The following is a 22,943-nucleotide window of genomic DNA, read 5'->3' on the forward strand; positions in this document are numbered from 1 at the left end:
CTGTGAAATGGGGATAGCGTGACTGCCTCATAGTGTTGTGGCAAGAACCAGATGAGATAATTCATGTGAAATTTGGAGCACAGTGTGTAGCACCTGGTGATCAGGACAGTGTGGATGATGCTCTCAGCCTTTCTGGCATCTGGGGTCCTAGGACCTGAATCTTTTTCATCCTTCTGTGCCTGACACATAATAATCAAGTCATTTTTGTTTCAAAGACAAAAATGCAGGATTTTGCCTTCAAAAGCCATTCAACTAAGTAAAGCGAGGAGCAGGGCTCCTCAGTTGGTCTCAGTCTGCCATGTCCAGGCATTTAAAAGAAGAGGCTTGTACAAGAAGTGCAGTGGAAAGGTGTATATTTCCTGGGATCTGGCATTCCCTATTAGTCTATAAGCAGACCTTTAAGCAAAGGAGGGCCTTTATGAGTTGTTTAGTACGTTGGGTGACACTTCTTGGATGATGTGGTGAGATTCTTAAGTAAGAATCTCATTTCATTCACTTATAAATGAATGGAACAAACCCAACATTGGGTTCCAGTAGAGTAAGCCCCATTTGTGTCTCAGGCTGCACCAAGTAGACTGCAGCAGTGCTCTCCAAGCATCTGGTTCTCACTTGTGCCCTTGAGATGAACGCTTGACGTCCCTCCCGAGAGCATGGAGATGACCTGAGTTTGTACTCCGGCAGTGGTGCCAGATCTGCTCAGGAGAATGCAGATTTCTTCACATTTCCGCACACGGTCCTGTACATTTCTGGATTGTACTTCCTCCTCTGCAGAATGAAGAGATTGGCTAGATTATCTCTAAGATATTCTAGCACTGAAGATCACATTTTCAGTCCCAATTTAAGAGCTTCTTTATATTTCCTGAAGGGAAATTTCTTTATATTTCCTGAAGGGATCTTTCACCAATCACCGCCTGGGGGACTGGCTTTTATGTTGAGTGCTCTGGTGTGAAAGGCATACATCTTTCAAGTTGACCTCAACTTTCCTCTTTTACCTTTTCTCTTTTGTTCCTGCTTCCTCTCTTCTTTAAAGGTGTCAAGTAAAGCCAACAGTGATGAATCAGGTTTACTTTTCTTCTGGTGACGGTGAAATCGGTGAGTGGAGAGGTTTCGTCCTATCTTTTTCCTTTTGCTCGTTCATATCTCCCTTACTGAAATTTCCTTGGAGCTTTAGTATGTTCTCTCTTCATCATGTCTTTCCCTTTGTGATCTAAGATTTTCTGTGAATAGTGCCAGTTTTCTGCAGCCAGCCATGGAAAGCAGCGCTGCTTAAACTCGCAAGGCCCAGCAGATCCCCTGTGAGTGTGGCTTGCACAGGGGTGGGGTGATGGTGGGACACTGTGAAACACCTCCAGATGCGTGAGTACGGAGATGGGTAAACAGTGTACACTCACTGCTAAATTTCCATCTGTTTTATCTGGATGATGACAGCACCTCAGACTGGGTGCAAAGATTTCTCCAGGGATGGTCAAACGGTGGCCTGAACATACAGCAGGCTGGGAACCAGAGGTGACTATTTCAGCAGATCTTGGCTGCAGCTGAGCCTATTTCTGCCAAGCCAGGGGTTGTCTTGGTCTCAGTGGAGCCGGGACTTCTGTAGCATTGTTACACTCTGGGCTGTAATCCTGACATTTCTGGCATTTAGGCCTCTTTCTAAGCATGTATTAACACATTGGGGGTCCCCATCAGAGAGGGAACAGGGAGCCCAGGAAGTGGGAGAGTGGCCCTGTGTTGTGATGTCTTCAGATCATTGCCCTCTGCCTTTGTTGGGGATTCCTAGGTGAGGACTCTGCTAGGTGTCAGGAGGACCATCAGAACTCCCCTGTTAGAGGGAGATACACAGCTAAGCTGTGTCACTCTCGAAACTTTGCATTCCTGTCAGCTCTGGAGAAAATTACCTACTTCTTACGTCACAAGGAAAGAGTAACTGTTTCAGGACAGGCCATTTGCAAAGACCGAGACCCTGATAGAAAGGCACATAACCCCCTGCTCTAGTGTGGGTTTCCACAGAAGCTGAACCTGAGACAAGAATTCCAGGGTGCATTAGTTATATGGGAGAGGATCCCGAAAACAGTGGCGGGGAAGTGAGGAATGAGACAGGAGGAAGGATGTCAGCAAAGGACGTGTTATCAAGAAAGCTGTCCCTGTGGACAGCTGACACTTGATCCCACCGGGAAGGTCTGGGATACAGTGTAGCACAGGTGCCTCTGGGTTATCCCACCTGAGACGTGAAGGATCTGCTGGCCAGACAGCCTCGGGCAAAGAGATGCAAGGGGTGAAGTAATAAAGCCCATGGGGATGTGGTGTAGCACCGGCAGCTCTGCTACAGCTGTTATCCCAGATTCACCGTCCAAAGGAGCTTAGTCATTTTCTTTACAGAGAATGAATCCAAAACTCAGAAAAGCAACTGAGCCTCAAGGTCACAGAGCCAGTTCTTGAGATTCAAGGTCACAAGGATCCAGGTTCCCTGACTCCGGTTCTAGTGCTCTTTCCACTTGGCTACTCAAGGCAGAAATCTAAATTTGTAATGATTTATGAGGCTTATGGTATCAGATTAATGGAACAATATTCCCTTTCTGTCGTGGATTTGTTGGTCTTTTTCTAAGTGAAAAATTGTCAAAGGGATTCAATCCTGAGAGCCAGAGAAAGAGCAAAAAATGGCTGAATGTGTAAATAAAGTCTCCCAGGAAGATCATATTTTTGAAGGTATTCATTATTCTTGTCTTTTTGTCATTGTCATGTCTTAAGTGTTTACTTGGGCTTCTAGCTTTTTGCTTTTCCAAGGACAAGGCTGATCCATTCTAGAAGAGCCTGACAGCCATCACCTTAACAATGGCTTATTAATATCCAGGTTATTTAAGATGCAGAGGAAACATTTATCACAGAAGAGCAGCTTCTCAACATGTCCCGCCAGGTGCGATGACGCATGTGCCTTTGTGCATATCATGCGTTTGTGGAGCTCCTCTGGATGAAAGGGTCAGGATTGTTTATAAAGCATTGTGTTAGGTGAGAGCGGGCTTGCTCTTCGATTCCGAAATGCCCACAAGCCTTTGGTAATGCTGAGAGTGAAGCACCTGTGTGATTCCCAAGGCTGAGCCAGAGGCTTTAAGCAGCCTGCACCATGACCAGCTTACACCAAGGGGAACACACGCTGAGGATGCTGACCGTGGCCTCCGGCAGAAACAAAGCCCCTAGCAGACCGGAAGTGTTCACATTGGAAATAAAATGCCTGGGTGTGACTCTGAACTCATGGGACTAGCTACAAACGTGACAGATGATTCTGAGGTTTGGGCTAATCATGGGATTAGCCAAAGACCATGTAAAAGTGGAGAAAAGGCTTGGAGATTCCATCTACATTTTCTCTTAATTCTTGGATGCATTTTGGTTGCTGAGTTATGTCTCCATTTTCTTATTTATCTGAGGCCCAAAGTTTAAGTCCTGCTATGTGATCATTTATAAACTTTTGGAAAAGGGATCTTCATATTGGAAAAGCTTGTCCAAGTCTTTCTTTAGAATTCCCAGAAGGGAATTGCTGGGTCTTAAGGTCAGCACATTTTTTTAAGGCATTGGATGCATCTGGTCTCCAGAAACGGGGAGACCGTTTTTATACTCCCTTTTCCAGTAGTTTCTGGTATCTCTTCCCTTAGATCTTCTTCAGTTACGGATGTGTCATTCTTTTTTTATTTTGCCAGCCTGATAAGTAGAAAATGATATAACATCATTGCTTTAATTTGCATTCCTTTGAATATTATTGTGATGTTTTTTCTTGTGGCTGTTGCCTATTCGCATGTCATATGAAGTTGCCTGTTCTTGAAAGACACTGATAATGCTCTCCTCCCCTGCCCTACCCTTTTCTGCTGCCGGAATAACTTTAACTAAGCCAGGCGTTCCATTGCCTCTTCCCTTGGGTCCCTCTATAGCTATGGGCTGGCTAGAGAGTAACTGTGAGCCCCTGGGGAGATGGACCACCCACTAGACCTGCTCCCAGCTCTGGGCATCACTTGCCTGTGTGTGCAAATTAGACCAACTGGTAACTTCCGGTTAACAAACCTGTTTGACAGAAGGGATTTCAATTGGGGATAATCCTCATTCACTTCAATAAAGCATGGAATGAGTCCGGGCAAGGCGATCCACTTTTTACTCTCTAAAGTCAGACCTTTCTGTGTTTTGTTGTTGGTATAGCTTGCTCTGTGTTGCCAACTTTTGAACTCAAAATGTGTTTTGTTTAAAAAAAATAAACATGACTTTCTTTGAGTGACTTACTTTTGCCTTCTAAAAGGAAGTGAGTGGACGGGGACAACCATATTCTATATCAGGTCATCGATTCTGAGCCCCTTAATTTCTCATTTTCCTCCATCTGGGGTAGTGCTCTGGGCTGCTGTTTTTGAGAGAAAGGTCTGTTAAAATCAAGAAATATTCACCCTTTTGGTATTTGCCCAGAGTTGGGCCCCTTGGAAATGGGCAACTTTCCCCATTTGGGTGTGTTCTTTAGGACCTTTCCTACTGGCTTAACGAGTTGGCTTGGTCTGTATTAGTGGTGAGGAGATATCAGCTGTCTGTGGTTTGAGTGGACTTTTCAGTGTCGAAGATGAGCTATAAGCCAGGTAGATGCTAATCAGGAGAGAAGTAAAGCTGAACCTGGCCCAGTCCGCCTGAAATTGGGTATATTTATTTCCCCCACGAATTTTCTTGTATATGGGGTGTGGCCTATTCTCTTGGAACACCATCAAGATAATGAAAAGGAGAAAACAGAGAGCAGGAACCAACAGCATGAACGCAACCTGCGAAGGTCAGGTTAGCGAGGTGTCGGGCACAAGGTTTATACCCTGCATGCAGGACCCTTTCTTTCCCACTAGAGGGCACTCTTGTCACTCTTAAAGCGATAGTACCTGGGAAAAACTGGTTGCTTCTCAGTTGAAGTCCCCAGAAGCACACTGCATTTAAGATGCTACTTTGTGTCTCAGCTTCCATTCTCAAGGTGTGTTATGAACATAACACTCTCCAGCCCAGACAGGAATGGGAAGATTAGTATCTGGAAACTTCTGTTGTAAATTAAGCATAGTCAGTCCCTGCTTATTTGTGTTTCATCAATGAGATGTGATTGTAGCCCTGGGGCTTTTTTACACTTGCAGAAGCAACGTCTACTTTTGAAGTGCTGTACCTCCAGTCTGCTCTTCTCCTTTGCCCCCATACTTGGTGTAAATGTGGCTGCAGCAGGTTTGTATGGAGGTTGGTGGAAGATGAAGACTTGATCTTCTGTGTTGATCCTGTTTACTTTGGGAGAGCTGGAGAGTACCCATGGTTGGTGTGGGTCAGCCTGACAGGAGATTTTCCATTTAGAGAGGATTTAAAATTTCAAGCAAGGGAAATGCAAGCCATATTTCACTCACTCAATACATCAGGGAGTGCTACCATTTAAAAAAAACCACCATTCTGACTTCTGGGGTTTCCAGGTCATCTGGCAGCTGCTGTGTGGGGTCAGTTCCTTGACCCTTGGTCAGAAGTTCCTCCAGATTACAAGGCATCTCTTTATAGACATCTTTGCATTTACACCAATCTTTTTTTAAAAAATTTGTCAGCCTTGGAGGATGTGTGAGGTGACTTGCCCTTTACTTGTAAGAATGAGGGGTGACTCCCCCCTAGAAAGTCACCAGTGTTAATCAGTAGAGCTGCTGGCAGTGCTATTCCTGTTGGGGGTATAGGTTTTGGGAGTGGTCGTTGCTTGGCCACCAGCACAGTGACAACTTGCTTTCTGGCTCCTTGAATAAAGTTCCACAGGAAGAGCATAAAGGACTCACATAGCAAATATTCGCCCCTCCCACCCCCGATCCATGACTACTACTACCAGCATCCTTACTAGCTAATAATTATATAGCATTACTATGCTCCAGGCGTGGTTTATTTTTGTTTATTTTAATAAGCTTTATGTTTTAGAACAGGCTTAGATTTACAGAAAAACTGTGAAGACAGTACAGAGTTCTCATATACCCTATACCCAGTTTCCCTTATTATTAACCAATTAGCGTGGCACATTTGTCACAGTTAGTAGACCAATGTTGGTACGTTATTATTAACTAAAGCCCAGACTTTATTCGGATGTCTTTAGTTTTGACCCCCTGTGCTTTTTTCTGTTCCAGGGTTCCATTTAGGATACCACATCATATTAATTGTTATGTCTCCTTAAGAGCCTCTTGGCTATGGCAGTTTCTCAGACTTTCCTTGCTTCTGATGACCTTGACAGTTTTGAAGAGCGCTGGTCAGGTGTTTTGTAGAATGTCCCTCCGTTGGAATTTGTCTGAGGTTTTCTCATGATTAGAGTGGGGTTACAGATTTTGAGAGGAAGACCTCAGAGATAAAATGTCATTCCCATCACATCCTATCAAGGGCACATACTGTCCACATGACTTGTCATGGTTGATGTTGACCTTTGTCACCTAGCTGAAGTAGTGTTTAGCAGGTTTCTTTCCTGTAAAGTTACTACCCCCGTATCCAGACTATGTTCTTGGAAAAAAGTCACTGAGTGGAGCCCGCACTTAGGAGTGGGGAGTTATGCTTCACCTTCCTTTTTTTTTTAAAATTTATTTTATTTATTAATTTTTGGCTGTGTTGGGTCTTCATTGTGGTGCACGGGCTTCTCATTGCAGTGGCTTCTCTTGCTGGGGAGCATGGGCTCTAGGCACGTGAGCTTCAGTAGTTGTGGCTCGCAGGCTCTAGAGTGCAGGCTCAGTAGTTGTGGCGCATGGGCTTAGTTGCTCCGCGGCATGTGGGATCTTCCCGGACCAGGGCTTGAACCCATGTCCCCTGCATCGGCAGGTGGATTCTTAACCACTGTGCCACCAGGGAAGCCCCATGCTTCACCTTCTTGAGGGCAGAGTAGCTACACAAATTCTTTGCAGTTCTCCTGCCCAGGCAATTTATCTCTTCTCATCCATGTGTTTATTTATTCAGTTGTTTATTTACATCAGTATGGATATTAATGGAGATTTATTTTATACTTCGGGTTATCATAAAATATTACTTGACTTTGTTACTCAGACTGTTCCAGCTTTGGCCACCGGGAGCTCTTTCCATTGCTCTGTGTCCTCTGACCTACTTCTCTCATTGTGAGATGGTTGTTGTTCCTTTGAGTACTTTCTTATTTTCTGACACAAGATTCTCCAGGCTCATCTTAGCATCTCCTGCCCTAGTTCTAGAATCAATCATTTCTCCGAGGGTGGTATTAAAACCAAGATCTGGGCACTAAGTGTTCTTGTGGCTACAGGGTTGCTGTCGCTTAGAGGCCCTCTCAGCGGACAGAGCAGGGAAATGTATGTGTATGTACTAATTTATAAATTGATCTGTATGTAACCATCTGTATCTGTATTAAGCTAAACATGAGCATACTGATGTCTCCAGTTCTAATCCGTTACCACGTGGACCATTCTGGCCTCCTCCCCTGGGAGATCTGTGATCTCCTACTCCAACAGTACGGTAAACTTGGCTCCCACCATCCGCCATGTATTTACTTAATTGTTCAGTTCCAGTATGCATGTATAGCAGTGTCAGAATTGTTGACAAGACCCCCATGGAAAATAGCTTTATCCACTAGAGTACGGTGCTGCTTATGTACAGTTTCCTTTGCTGTAGTTCTACAGACTCCTTATTTCCAAAGTTGCTTAGAGAGCACCGTTTTTTTTTTTTTCTCCACTCCTTTCAGTGAGGTTGTTTCATACGTTTGTAATACAGTTAGATTGTTTGGTCACATTCTGCATTTCGTCTTGGGATTTCCCTAACCTTTTACATGATTTAAAAATAATTTACATATATTAAAGTTCACTCTTTGTGGGTTTTGAGAAATGCAGGCATCGCCATTACAGTGTCATAGAGAATAGCTTCATCACCCTATGAATTCTCTGTGCTTCACCAGTTCACCTATTTAACCCTTCCCCAATCCACTGATTTTGTTCTTTTTGGAGCAGGAAAGGCCATAACCTCACTTTATTTGTATTTCTGCCTTACACAAAATCATCAAAATAGGAACAGAGATGGGCAGGGAAAAGGGCTGAAAGTTTGTTCAATCCACATGTTCTCAGGGCTATCCCAGAGAGCACTTGAGCCTGAGTGCCTGTTGGCGTAGCCGCAGATCCAACACGAATTCCTCATGCCTTGGCCTGAAGTCTTCACAGATTGGTGGCGTGAGCCCTGCAATTCTCATCCTTTGCCCATCTTGACGTAAGGCAGGAAAGTGGACTGAAAAGCTCCTTTCTGATGGGCAAGGCAAATCAGAGCCCATGGTGTACTTACTGCACCTTCTGTGCTACAGGGGCAGAACCTGAAGCTGCTTCCAAGGCTCTAGACACTTGCAGGCAGGGCTAGAGGCCGATGGTGTAAGAGCGGCCTGTGGGGTTCTGAATAGCAGAACAGAGTGGTGCTGTCACAGCCCACTCATACCACACCACCTTGGAATTGCTGCATCGCCAGAAACGCACACAGGTGGTCTGGCCTTCACGCACGGTAATGGGCTGCTTAATGGGAAAGAGGATGGGAAACCGTGAAAACATCTCAGGAGAGTGAGTCTCTGGACAGATACTCAGAGTGATGTCCTGATAAAGCACAGTCTCAAAGTAGCCTGCAAACCCATTGCAGCACTGTGTTCACCTCCACGGGGGACTCCAAGGTGCAGTAGCGGTTGTTGTCAATCATGGGATCTCTGTTGGGATGGCTGAAGGTAAAACAGGGCTGGGGTGCAGACAGCTGGTGGCAATCGTGCAGCCGTCCCACGTAAAGCATCTCAAACTGCGCCTCAGGGTCGCGGTCCTTTTCCCGACAGGCTCGGACCTCATTGTACAGCTTGGAGGAGGAGATGGGAGCTAGAAAGGAGGTATACTCCCCAGGGATGCTCACGCCATCATCTTTTAGGAAGCGCTGGGCTCCATCCAGGCACTCCCAGTGACAGCTCATTATCAGCTTAGGACCCCAGAAGCTCACTGACAATGGTACCCGCTTTCTCTGGAGCCGCCCATTCCCACATGTCCAATGAGACTGCTGTCACCTGGCTTCTTTCCCTATTCTTCAAACTGCCAGTTCTCCAGCGTCACCACAGCGTTTGGGTTCTTCTCCGCAGCGTACAGCTTTATCCGCCAGTCAGCCTGCTTGGCTGCCCGCGGGGAAGCGTTCACCAGGGGCCCCTTGCCAGCAATTGGCATCGTCAATTTTCTTTTTTGTATTTTAGCCATTCTGATAGGTATGGCTGTAAGGTATGCTGTGGTATCTCGTTGCTTTATTTTGTAGTTTCCTAATAATGATGTAAAACATTTTTTTCATAGGCTTATTTGTCATCTATATACCTTCTTCGGTGAAATCTCTGCTCAGATCTTTTGTCCATTTTATTGGGCTTTCTTACTGTTGAGTTTCACGAGTTCTTTGGATACGAGTTCTTTGGATACAAGTCCTTTGTCAGATATGTGTTTGCAAATACCTGCAAATTTCCCTGGCTTCTCTTTTCATTCTTTTAACAGTCTTTTGCAGAGCAGAAGTTTTTAATGTTAATAATGTCCAATTTAGATCATGCTTTTGGTGATGCCTCTAAAAAACTCATCTTCAAACCCAAGGTAGCCTAGATTTTTTCCTTTGTTCTCTTCTAAAAATTTTATAGTTTTGCATTTACATTCAGGTCTGTGATCCAGTTTGAGTTAATTTTTTTTTTTTTTTAAACCAGAGCTAAATTTCACAGCCACTTTATTTATTTATTTATTTATTTTTGGCTGTGTTGGGTCTTCATTTCTGTGCGAGGGCTTTCTCTAGTTGCGGCAAGCGGGGGCCACTCTTCATCGCGGTGCGCGGGCCTCTCACTATCGTGGCCTCTCTTGTTGCGGAGCACAGGCTCCAGACGCGCAAGCTCAGCAATTGTGGCTCATGGGCCCGCCTGCTCTGCGGCATGTGGGATCTTCCCGGACCAGGGCCCAAACCCGTATCCCCTGCATTAGCAGGCAGATTCTCAACCACTGCGCCACCAGGGAAGCCCAGTTTGAGTTAATTTTTATGAGAGATGTAAGCCCTGTGTTTAGCTTTTTTTTTTTTTTTTTTGCATGTGGATATTCAGTTGTTCCAGCACCTTTACTTGAAAAGACTATCCTTTCTCCATTGAAATGCTTTTGCTCCTTTGTCAAAGGTCACTTGACTATTTGTGTAGATCTGCTTCTGGGCTCTCTATTCTGTTCCATTGATGTACGTGTCTATTCTTTCACCAATACTGTGCTGTTTGGATTACTGTAGCTTTACTGTAAGTTTTGAAATCATTTAGTGTGATTCCTCTAATTTTTTTGTTTTTCAGTATTGTGTTTGTTTGCTGTTCTAGGTCTTTCGGTCCAGGCATGGTTTTAAGTCCTTTACATATATTAACTCACTTAGTCCTCACAGTAACCCACTAAGAGGCCCAAAGAGGTTAAGTGGCCTGTTCAAAGTCACAAAGCTAATAAGTGGGGGAGGCAGGACCCAAGCCTCAGCAATGTGGCTGCAGATGCTGGCTCACATCCACCCACCAGGTGGCCTCTGAAGGTAATAAAGAAGGGATCCTTGTTTATTTTTGACACCTTAGTGAGAATACTTAGAGGCGATTTCCTGGACCCATTGTCTTGGGAAACAGGCAGCGTAGTGGGGAGTCTCAGAGTTCCTGCTTTAATTTCAGAGACTTAGGTTGACACCTGACTCCACCAATTATAAGCCTGGTTAGACGTTGGGCAAACAAGGCTCCACGGTCAGAGTCTTCACCTGTCAAATGGGAACATAATGGATCTTTAATGGGATCCTGCTGGCTTACTAAACAGTCCCCTTTCTCAGCAAAGGTGGGTGTCTGTGCAGTGTGGTTCTGCCCCCTGTTCCCAAACACTTGTTTTCAGCTCTCTGATACTATATTGTATTATACTTAACTGTTTTCATGTCTGATTTCTCCAACATATTGTGAGCTTTTAAAAGATAGACCTTTTAATGGGTATCATTTATCTTTTCATCTCTGTCCCTAACACAGCGTCTGGCACATGAAAGGCTCTAAATAAAATGATTGTTCAGTAAATGCAGCAGGATATATTATAGATGGGTGAAGCTAGAAACAGGCTGACTCTAGGCACTGTCCGTGGCTCAGAAGGCAGTTCGGAAAAAGACTCCAGGCCTAAATTCTCCAACCTAACTCATCATAACCACAGAAAGAGACATCATCTTCAATTCAGACTTTTCTGCTCTGTCCCCTAGAAAGTGTCTGTGCTTTCCTATCTCTACTCTTATTCCCAGAAAGTGGGAAAGGAAACCGCCTCCCCACTCCATCACCACTCATCCCTGCTTAAACCACATGGGAGCCTGAACCAGTGGTGAGAACCCTGCACTTGTCAGCAAAGGGCCTTGGTAGGGCTCCCAGCTCAGCCACTTGCCACCTTCATGATCTTGGGCATACTCCTAAACATCGCCATTTCCTCATCCATAAACTGTGGCTACCGATTTGTTAAGGAGAATAAGCAAGCAACACAGGAGTGTGTAGTTTACATTATAAAACACTAGGTAAATATCAAGAGCTATCATTAGATAATAGTAAAAGCTACTAATTACCAGGTACTTACTCACTGACAGGCACTGCTCTAAGTGCTTTGTACATTATCTTTTTTAATCCTTATAAGCAATACGATAGCTACTGTTATCCCTGCACTAACTAAGGTACCTGTAAGCAAGAGAGAGGCTGATTCTTCCTGGCTTAAGTTTTAAAAAATAAAAAAAGAAGAAGGATAAGAAGGAGGGGGAGGGGATTAGAGGGGGAGCAAGGGGAGGAGGGGGAGAGGAAGAAGAAGAAGAAACTAAAATTTTTAAAAGATCCTGGAGTTACTCAAAGAATGAATCAGTCCCTAAGCATCCAGCCCAGGCTGGGTAGGGACCAAGGGCAATCCCAGAAACTGCAGCAGCAGACATTGATGGACCTGCTCTCCAGACTATATAAAGGTGCATAAAGGTGCCTCAACACCAAGAGCCCCTGTCACTGGGTTTCAAATTCCTAGGCTAGAGAAGTTAATTGGCCTGACTCAATAATTTATAGGAATACTTACTATATGTGAGGCACTGTGCTAAATGCTTTACATGAGTTAGTTAACTTAATCTTCACATCCACCCTCTGAAGGAAGTACTGTCATTGTTCCTGTTTTACGGATGGGGAAACTGAGGCAGGAGATGTTAAATAACTTGCCCAAAGTTATGCAGATAGGTGTTGTGGAGTCAGGTTCCAGAGCCAGAGCCTGCCCTGTTAATTATGGCACTGAACTATCCCTCGCCCCCCCCCCCACACACCCCACAGAGGGTCTGAATACACAGTTCTTTCTGGGATGGTTGTTGAGACTTTCAGAGGAGGCATTATTTGAACTGGCTATTAAAGGATGAGCAGGAGTTTATAGGTGGATTAGAAGGGAAAGAGTATTTCAAGTAGAGGAGACAATATGAGTTAAAGCACAGGTGGATGAAAGTATGTAATGTGTTCAGAAAATGACTAATAATTTGCGGAGGTCAAGGGGTAGAAGGGAATGGTTGGTGATTAAACTCAAAAGGTTAAAGCTAATGCAGTAGGTGTTGCGGAGCTCTCAAAAGAATTTAAGCAGGGGAGTAATTGTCTAGATATGTTTCAAAGCAATTCCTGTGGTAGCAGTGTGGAGGCTGGCTTGAACGTGTGTCAGAATAGTTTGAAGGCAGGGGGACCTGCTAGAAGGCTCTACCGTAGTCTAGATAAGACAGTGCATCAGCTTCTGAATAAGACAACAGATGTTCCTGCTTTTGGTGGTTTGGGGAAGTTGTACTTCACAGAGTGAAGGAAGAGATGCTACAGGTTCATCAGAGTCCCATTGGGAAATGCTACCTTATTAGTCTCCGACAGTGCTCCATGAAGTAGCCAGTCTGGGAACTGTTTGTCACTGTCTGAACCAAGATAAGGGGCTTGCACCGGAATGTAAATCAATGCACTGCTTCCTTCATTGAGAAAGTCGTGGCATGCACACTCCCCCACACACACATTGACTGAAGCAAACAGTAAGCTCGCTTCGTGACAAAGTTGATTTACATTCTAGAGCAAACTCCTGTCTCCTTGTAGCCTGAAAACAATTTGTAGACCTTCACCAGTCCACAACCACAACTGGAGTAGCTTGCTATATGATCAATTTATTATATTTATTATATGTAGGTGTTATACTTTAAATATCTTTTTCTCTACGGTCAAACTTTTAATGTGGAAAACATGGTTTCAGCGTTTTAAGAGCTTTCTTTTTATTCTACAGGCAAGCCACTTATGTCAAGGACTCCTCTTTTGCTTTTTATTTTTTGGAACGTTACATAATCACTTAACCTTGATTAATAATTAATAACTCTTTCTGTAGACATGGGCTCGTGACCTCTTCCTGCTCTCCAGTATTGTTAAGAGCTAGTTGCCCTTCAGACCTCAGGTTCTCTCCAACCTTCAAGACTTGGGTTACGATGCCTTCTCCAGGGTTCTCAGACGTTATAGAGCACTGGAGAGGGAATGGAAGTAACGATTTCTCTACCACTTGAGTGTAAAGGGTAAACCGAATCAACACTTAGCAGTGATGTTATTAAAGGGATTCAAACATCAGTAACGTGTCTGAACTAACGGACCTTAAAGATTCTTTGTGACCCTGAGATTTTTCTATTTGACTAAGGTCACAGAGCTAGTGTACGGCAGAGTGGGGCCGGCATCTGGGTCTCCTGACCCTCTGTCACACTGTTTCTCTGCTTGCTTCCCAGCCCCCTCCCCTCAGTCCTTCACTAAAAGCAGCAGAAGAAATGACAGGTTCCTTAGAGGATGGAATAGATGCCGTGGGTCTTCATTTAATGATGGGACCTTTGGAGGTTTTTTCTCTGCTAATGACCACAGCAGAAAGATGCTTTACATACTGTATTGAGATCTAAATTTAGATAGCAGATGGGCTCACACTGATGTTCTAAAGTACATGTTGGGAAGATAATTCCCAATCTCCTGAGGAAAGAGGTGTCAAATTCAATTTTACTGAGGAGCTGAACTGTAATTTGGCTATTCCAACTCTGACTTGCCCCAGCAATGAGCCACATAATTTGCCTTGAAAGGCCACCCCTTGATTTGGACACAGTCTGTACAGATGCCAGTTTAACATAGTGCCTAATGCTAAGTCTGTGCATTTCTGTTGGTTTGCCTTTTCTAAATGCTATTTAATCATAGTGGTGCCCATTATTGTTTCAGTTAAATATTATCAGGCTTTCATCATAAACCCTTAAGTGAAGATCAGAGTTGGTCAGAAAAAGTTGTTAGAAATGGACATTTGTCAATGTCAATTGGCCAAAGACAGTCAGCACTTAGCTTGGGGAATAGGACCAAGAAAAAAAAAAAGAGACCTTCAGAAAGCGTGCTCCCGAATCCTCTGAAATCCATTGTCCAGACTTACAGCTCACCTTGGCTTTGCTGCTCACCAGCTGTGTGAGTGGGCATGTTACTTAGCTTCTCTGAGTCTCTTTCTTGACTGTAAAGCAGAGATAATAAGTCCAAATCCATGGTATGATTGTGAGAATAAATGACTCATATCAGAGGTGCTCAGCCCACTTTCAGGCAACTGGCAGTAAGAGCTTAACTTGAATCTGTTGCACATGCATTATCCATTGTATCTCGATGTCTCTCTGTACCACAACATGCCATTTGATTCCTGCCTCCATGCCTTCTGCTTGAGAGCTGGAGCTGGGTATGGCCTAACGGTTAATGGCCTGGCTTTGGTGTCAGGCACGTCTGGCTGGAGTTTGAATTCTCTGTTGTGAGACGTGGTTAAATTAATTGACTTCTTCAAGCCTCAGTTTCTTCGCTTGATAAAACGGGGGGAATAATGGCACCTACCTTCCAGTGGCGTAGTGAGGATTAAATGAGATGAGGCTTGTGAGGGTTTTGTCAAGACACCCATGAGTCAACGTATTGAGCTCCTGTTATGTGTTATAAGTCCTGGAAGTAGAGTGGTAGGCACACTGGACGGTCCCTGCCATCACGGCATGGCCAGGCCTAACACGGTGTGACTATACACAGTTATAAACGTGGAAGTAAATAGTTAGAAATAATTCCAGGGCTTCAAAGTATTTAAAAGAAGAATAAGTGCTGTGAGAGGACTTATAGGGGGACCCAGCCGGGCCTGGGAATCACATAAGACTTCACCGAGAATGTGGTATTGAAGGTTGATGTGAAGGATAAAGGGCGAGTGACCAGGTCCAGAGCCAGAGAAAGACTGTTCCCGGTAGGGGAACTAGCGTGTGTTTAAACTCAGAGGTAAGAGAACGTGTGGTATGTTATGAAGGGGGTCTTATTCCTTGAATAAAAAATGAGGATAATATTAAATAGTTCATTGATTTTAAGACTCACTTTTTTCTTCACATTTTAATGTATTTAAAACTTATATGTGTCTTACAATGAATGACATGTTAGAGTATTGGCAGTATTCTTTTCTTTCTTGGTGGTGGCTAAAATAATGGGGTGTCTTACATTCAGAGCATTTTAAGATTTGATGAAATACAGTAACTTTTGCTTTTTTAAGATCGTTGTGAAAATTCAAGTTGAGATACACAATGCATCTGACATTTACCTGATGCTTCCACAGCAGTTTGAAGGTAGCTGCAGACTATAAAACCAGACCCACGACCCAGTACAAACTTTGCAAACTGCCAAAGTTAAAAGCCGTTACGGCCCATGCTTAGTAAAGCATGCCAAAGCTCAGAGCCACCCACCCTTAGCCTTAATGCCTCCAAGTGTATTTTGCCAATTTGAATATTGTTAAGGTTCATGACAAAATGCTCAAGATGTTGGCATCTTTGAGAAGCTGTCTCTCCTGCCCAGGTTCTGAACTAACCGAGAAATAAGATGAAAGAACTGGCAGAGGGAGAACCAAAACGTCACTAGTTCTAGGTTGGAGTGTGTAGCTTGCATCTGTGGGTAACCGGGCTCCCGGCTACTGCACCCAGAATTGTCCTGTGCAGTCACAGGTACACTGGTAGGGAAGGTGTGGAGCAACAAAGGAGATCTGGGTGCTCTGTGGGCACTCCCTCCAAGGAGAGAAGGGAGGAGCGGACAACACAGGAGCCTCACGGATCAGATCCGTCACTCTCCAGGGCAGGAGGGGAATGCCGGTAGGGCCCCAACCAAGGAAAGGAGACTTTTGGAGTTGGGTAACACCTTGTATTGAATAGGCATAAATAAACGCATTAGGAAGGAGAAAAGAAAGGATAATGTTAGTCAATTACAAGGCTGAGTTTATGGAATCAGAATGAAAAAATACATTTGATTGAAAAAAGTGGGCATTTAAAAAATGTCCAAGACTTTAAAAAAAATGCAAAAAGTAGTAATAAACTGTGTTGCTGTAGAGAGGGGACAAAATGTTTGAAAAGGAAATTATTTCAAAGGTCCATATAAAGCCTTGGATTCTGTAAAGCCTGGTTCATTACTGGCCTGTCTATCTCTCTGCCCGTCAGGGAGTTGGCACGGAAGAGAGATCTGTGGTGCTGAGAAAAAGCCATGGGTGTGTTTTGCACCGCATATTATGGTCTAGCTTTGTTTTTGTATCCGACAAGCTAGTTTAATTTACAAATGTAGTTTTGATACACTCAGCACTGTGAATAAGTATTGGGGGGGGGTCTGGTGAAAGGCACACAAACCACAGTAGCTCATTTCCTTTCATTGATCCAAGCCCAAAGCATTGCTGTTGCATCCTAGAGATTAAAACCCTGGATTCACATAAGAATAGTCTGGTGCAATCTGGAAAGATGTTGTCATGGTCTCTCAGGAGTAAATAATATGAATTTTTAAACATTCCGCAGGAATAATTAACATGATTTCAAGTATTCTAAAGCTTCAGGATGTACAGTATTGCTTATTACAATGGAAGAAACAGCCAGATATTTTGAGAAAAGTGTAAAGGTAGAACTGTGTATTTTTAAGGGCTAAGTATTTCTTCTGTTTGTTCTTAACCCAGCAGGTATTTGCTGAGGCTATTGTGTGTGTGTTCTGGGGACAGTGTTATCCCAAATAATAATATTATATAGAGATAGTCTATAATCTCCTACTTACAAACTCTCTGATAGATGCTACCTCTTACCCTATCTTGGCATTTCTCTAGTGGAGCTATTGATGTTATTGTTGTTTTTAGTGTTCTGCATTAAATTAAAAAAATAACTCTCCCTAAGTAATTATAGAATGTTCTAATTAATTTTATCATTAGCAGCTATCCTAAAAATCATAAACAAGCACAAAGAAAAAAAAACAGAGCTAACCACTGTTTACATTTTTGTGAATGTCTTTCTAATATTTTACTTATTTTTGCATACATACATATATAATAAAATTATGTAATTATATGTATCATATATAAATTTTGTGTGTATAAAGTGTATGATAAATTTTATATAAGTAAAAGTTATATATAATTGTATAATTTTATTATATATGTATATGTATATCTGTATAAGCTAGCTTAATTTACAATGTTAATATACAAATTTATATTTACATATAATTTAATACATATATATATTATAAAACATACATTTATATGTTTGTAGACTGCCTATTTCTTTAACTTAGCAATAGGTCATAAGTTTTTTTCATATCAATAAATATGTTTCTATGATGTGCTACTTAATGGTATCCATGTACAGTAAGTCCCCTACATACAAATGAGTTCTGTTCTGAGAGCACGTTCGTAAGTCTGATTTGTTCATTAAGTCCAACAAAGTTAGCCTAAGTACCCAACTAACACAATTGGTAGTACTGTACTGTAATAGGTTTATAATATTTTTCACACAAATAAAACATAAAAAACAAACACAAACAAAAAATAAATAAAACATTTTTAATCTTATAGTACCGTACCTTGAAAAGTACAGTAGTACAGTACAACAGCTGGTATACAGGAGCTGCCATCGAGTGAACAGGCAAGAAGAGTTAGTGACTGGAGGAGGGAGAGGAGGTGGGAGATGGTAGAGCTGAAGGATCGTCAGCAATAGGAGATGGAGGGCAAGCTACAATTTCACTCACGCCTGACATTGATGGCACAGATTCTGGTTCCTTGCTGGATTCAATTCTGTATACTGTCTTGAAAAAATGATCCAATGATGTCTGGGTGGTAGCTCTTTTTTTCTCGTCATAGATGACACGGTAGCACTGGACTGCATTCTGAATGGCTGCTGCAGCCTTCGTGTACCGTTCTATGTTCAGGTCCTGTGCCTTAAAAACTAACAGTGCCTTCTCAAGTAAAGAAAAGCCCTTGCCATTTCCTGAATTGTGAATCTCTTCGGTTCTTCAGTAACTTCTTCTTCCTCTGTCTCTCTTTGTCCTTTCTCTGGGCCTCCAATCCCATCAGGTCTTCATTAGTAAGCTCCACATTCGCATCTTTGAAAGCTCGCAAGTTGAAGGTTCGAATGTAGGGGACTTAACTTATAGTTTTTAGTGGTGTTTTTGCGGGGTCAACATTATACTTAAAGAAAAAAGGACTTTGGACATATATAACCAAAGTGCCCTCCAGAGAGGCTGTAAACAGTTTACAATGTTTTTTGGGTGTGCTTATTTTTCCATACCCTCTCACACCAGATAATCTCATTATTTTTAATGTCAGGTGAGACTATACAGTTGACCCTTGAACAACGTGGGGGTTAGTGGCACTGACCCTCCAAGCAGTCGAAAATCCATGTATAATTTATAGTCAGCCCTCTCTATCCTCAGTTTCACATCAGGAGATTCAGCCAACTGTGGATCATGTAGTACAGTAGTATTAACTATCAAAAAACAATCCACATATAAGTGGACCCATGCAGTTTAAACCCATGTGGTTCAAGTGTCAACTGTATTTTCATGTTTTATTTGCATTTTTTGACTTTTTGATGCTAAATATTGCAAAGCTATTACTTGAGAGCAAAACAGAAAACGTGAAGTCTTATTGCATCCATATCTTGGTTTGATTCATTTGCTTTGAATCCCTTGGGGTCAGCTGCTCTGAGGCACAGGCCTTTGGGGTTGGCCTGGCCAGGATGGGGACACAGTTGGGAAAGCAGTGAAAGAAATTAAGGTAGTTTGAGAATATCATGGTCCCTGTAAAAGAAGTACCAGAAGATGAGAAAGAAGTACAGAGAAGAAGAAAGAGAGAAATCAAAGACTTTTTTTTTTTCCCTTAAAAATATTCTCCTTAGGTCTATGCCATGAAAAGAAGGGAGAAAATTTCTTTTCCCCCATTAGCCACATTACCCGATGGCCACTGTTCCAGAGCTTGGGACAGACTGTCCTATACTTTGTTTCTAATGTGGATGAAATAATTTTTGTGTGATCTTTTAAAAACGAAGATCCCAATCACATTGCTTCTCCAGAAAAAACACTTCCTACATTACTAACTTTGGGAACATAAGTTATTGGTCATTTGGGAAACTACTTATCCTTTTATTTTTCCAATTTAAACATTAACCAAGGCAATCTAAGCTTTGCCTTTTTTTTCTCTTGGGTAACTTGATTCCCCAATTATAAATAATGATTATTTAATGTCTGTTAATTCCATCGCAGTTTAGGGTGAATTCTAATTAGCCATTTCCCTAAGATATGTGGTTTGTGCCTTGAAAGGTTTTCTAATGCCTTTCCACCCTAGAACTAATGACTCAGAACCAAGAAAGACTGACACTGAGCTTCATCTTATGCTGGGGCTGCAAATGCTCCAGAGGGTGCCTACACCTCTTGCAGCCTTGCTGCTACATGGCAAATAACACCCACCATCAAGCTGGTCTCAGTATTGTACCTGCTCTGCGTTGTACCCAGAAGGCTTGGTTTGACTTACAGGATGCTCATTTCTGGGAGGTCACAAGCACTGTTTCTTCACTGGAGTCCTAGATAGTCATTTTTCCTAGTGCTTTAAAAAGATTAAAATGTGGTTTTACGGGTAGTCATCACCCAGATTTTTGTGAAAGCGTCCCTAATCCTAATTAATGGTATAAACAGATTGAGAGAGAGTAAAGAAAGATATCTGTGGCTTCTAATTCAAATTAGGCTAACTGCAGTGATTGGTCACCCATTGTCTTAGTCTGTTGAGGCTGCCATAACAAAGTACCATAGACTGTGTGACTTATAAACAGAAATTTATTTCTCACAGTTCTGGAGGCCAGAAGTCTGAGATCAGGGTTCTGATGTCACGTTCTGGTAAGAGCCCTTTTCCAATTTACAGACTGCTGACTTCTCGTTGTATCCTCACGTGGCAGAAAGAGGACAAGCTCGCTCTTTGGCCTCTTTTTACAAGGGCACTAATCCAGTTCATGAGGGCACCACCATCATAATAGGGATTAAGTTAGATTTCAATACATGAAATTTTGACATAAACATTCATAACACCCACCAGCTTTGGTATGTAGATGCTCGGAGATTAAACATGACTTTCTGGAACAAAATAACAGTTCTTTCCTGAGCATAATGTATAAACTGGGCTTAAAATATAAGTTGATTCATAAAAAAGTTGGTCCTAATTTTACCCTATGTAAGAATGAAACATCATTCAGAATATTTAAAGAATGGGGAATTCTGTTCAGTAGAATTTTTTGATTGAGTTAAACAGAGGAAGGTAGGGAGTTATTGTTTAATGAGGACAGAGGTTCAGTTTTGCAAGATGAAAAGAGATGGATGGTGGTGATGTTTGCATAACAGTGTGAATGTGTTTAATATCACTGAACTTAACAATGATATTAAACAATGGTTGAGGTGATACTTAACAATGGTTGAGGTGGTATATTTTATGTTACGTGTTTTTAAACAAAATTTTAAGAAAGAGTTAAATGGAAGTTTCCTTTTGGAGAGCTTTTCAATCCACATTTTGACTTAGTAAATGTAGGAGATTAAATTTAACTGTGTGTGTACTGGCTGTTTGAGGGTCATCATTATGCATGCAGCCCTCATTTTATAGGACTGGAGAGGCAGAATATGTTTTGGATCTAGGACATGTTTGAGAAGGAGCTTAAAATTCCTTTATATTGTTGTGCATTCCTGTGATTTGCATTTTTCTCCTAAATGAGCAGAGAGAAAAATAAGTTGGATCCCAATTAATTGGGTTCTCATTTATCTGTGTTTTAGGCTCTATATTAAAAGATCAGCTACCTAACGTAGTATTTAATCGTAACCAATTTTGTATGTAACCGCACAGGAGAAAAAGAGTTTAAGTGCAGCTTTCTTCCCATCCATGCTTTCCCTCGGCCATTGTGCTTTGTGTTCTTGAGACTCAGTAAATTTTTTTGAAGGTCAGCTATGGCGCAGAGGAGAATTAATATTAAAATGCATTTAATAAATAAGCTGTCAGATGATTCTCTAAGATACCATAGCAGCTGAAAGTCTTCTCTCCTTTTTCTTTCAGGTCTCTGCATACAGGGGGAATGATGGTTAATATAGAGTCTCTGTTGGCATCTCCTAATGGGCCTTCAGTAATCATTTCTATCCAAGTGTTGCTCCATCGCTGTCATCAGTCTTGAGTGACAGAGCACTTTTCTCACAGGATACAGCCCCTCTCTGGAAAGGAGGGAGCAGGAAGAGTCATCTGTCTATATCAGTGTAACAGGAGGAGAATAGAAACAAAATCACAGATTTGGCAGAGAAGGCCTGCACGCTGACCCCGTGTTCCTGGCAGTCTGAGTGGGGTTTTGGTCTTTGGTTTGAATTGTCATGATTATGTAATGTTAAACCTGCAGAGTGTTATGAGGCCGTGATTTTGAACTCTGTGCCCTTCAGAGGGGCTCTCCTTAAGGCTCAAGTGCAGGAAGATTAAACATTAATGAAAGTATCCAAAGCAACTACACAGGAGAACAAAAAGTGTAAAGAAGCAGAAAAATAACTGGCCTCCCCACTAGAGAAAGTCATTTTTAAAAGAAACGTCTTGTATTGCACTTTAGAGGTGGATGTAATAGGACTTCACTAGACCCAAAGGCATGAGTAATTTCTCGGTAGAGTATTCTGCCTCTGATTCCTCAAAAAAAAAAAAAAAAAAAAAAAAGGAAAAACTCAGCAGGTGTTGGATCATCTCAGGGGCCCTAATGGTATGGAGAGAAAGGAAACAAGAATGTGTTCAAGTTGTAAGTTGTAACTGTCCTTGATGTTTATTGAGAACCCATGGAGGGGTGGGGGAAGGGCTTCCCAAGCCTGACTGAATGCCTTTCCTCCCTGTAGATTCCAATTCAGTACTTTGGATGTAGACCTAGGAGTCTGTATTTCCAAAAGATTCTTGGTACACAGCATGGTTTGAAAACTACTGGTCAAGGTCAATAGTTTTAATTAAAATGAGAGAGGGTGGTAGGACAGAGGGAAATTGACAAAGAGAAAGAGGGAGAATAAGCTTTGGAACCCTTTGTTCAAATATCTGAGGAAGAGGAATATGTAAATCAGTACAAAGCAGAACTGTGCTGGATGAATTGGAGGCAGGAGACCTGTCTTCGTTTCCAAGGTCTGAGCAAGGGAGATTTAATCCTCATGCATTGGCCTGTGTGCTGTCATTTCCTCCTTGCCTGTCTGCTGCTGCCACCTTCAGCCTCTCTCGGCTGCTTCATCCCTGTGTGTCAACTCTACATGCACATGCACTTGTTTTGCCCTTTCCGCTATCTTTCCTGGGTCCTGTCCGTTTTCTCCCTTGGCTCAGTGCGCTCACAAGTGAGCCTTCAACATGACACCTGTCTGCTTCCCCATAGTACCAGAACCTCCACTTTCCATGTAGGCAGGGGCAACCTGGTGGACAGGACTGGACACTCAAGGTGGGTCTGAATTGAATTCCAAACTAATTTTGATAGATGGTGCACTTTGTGAAACGGCATAATGATTTCAAGAGAGCATGGACTTTAAAGGCTGATAGATTTTCTCTAGGCTTCTTTTCAATAAATAGCCCAATGCCTTTCCATTTGCTAAGGGCAAAATCCTTGGAGTCATC

At 42.5% G+C, this 22,943-nt stretch overlaps 1 protein-coding gene and 1 pseudogene across 1 annotated transcript in view; one reads left to right on the forward strand and one right to left on the reverse strand.

The window, feature by feature from the left end:
• ST6GALNAC3 (ST6 N-acetylgalactosaminide alpha-2,6-sialyltransferase 3) overlaps positions 1-22,943 on the forward strand; it is a 566,847-nt gene that overhangs the window by 74,700 nt on the left and 469,204 nt on the right. The window lies entirely within an intron of this gene.
• On the reverse strand, positions 8,349-9,182 carry LOC102997329 (protein arginine N-methyltransferase 5-like; annotated as a pseudogene).

This window comes from Balaenoptera acutorostrata, chromosome 1, assembly GCF_949987535.1.
Source record: "Balaenoptera acutorostrata chromosome 1, mBalAcu1.1, whole genome shotgun sequence".
Taxonomy (NCBI): Eukaryota; Metazoa; Chordata; class Mammalia; order Artiodactyla; family Balaenopteridae; genus Balaenoptera; species Balaenoptera acutorostrata.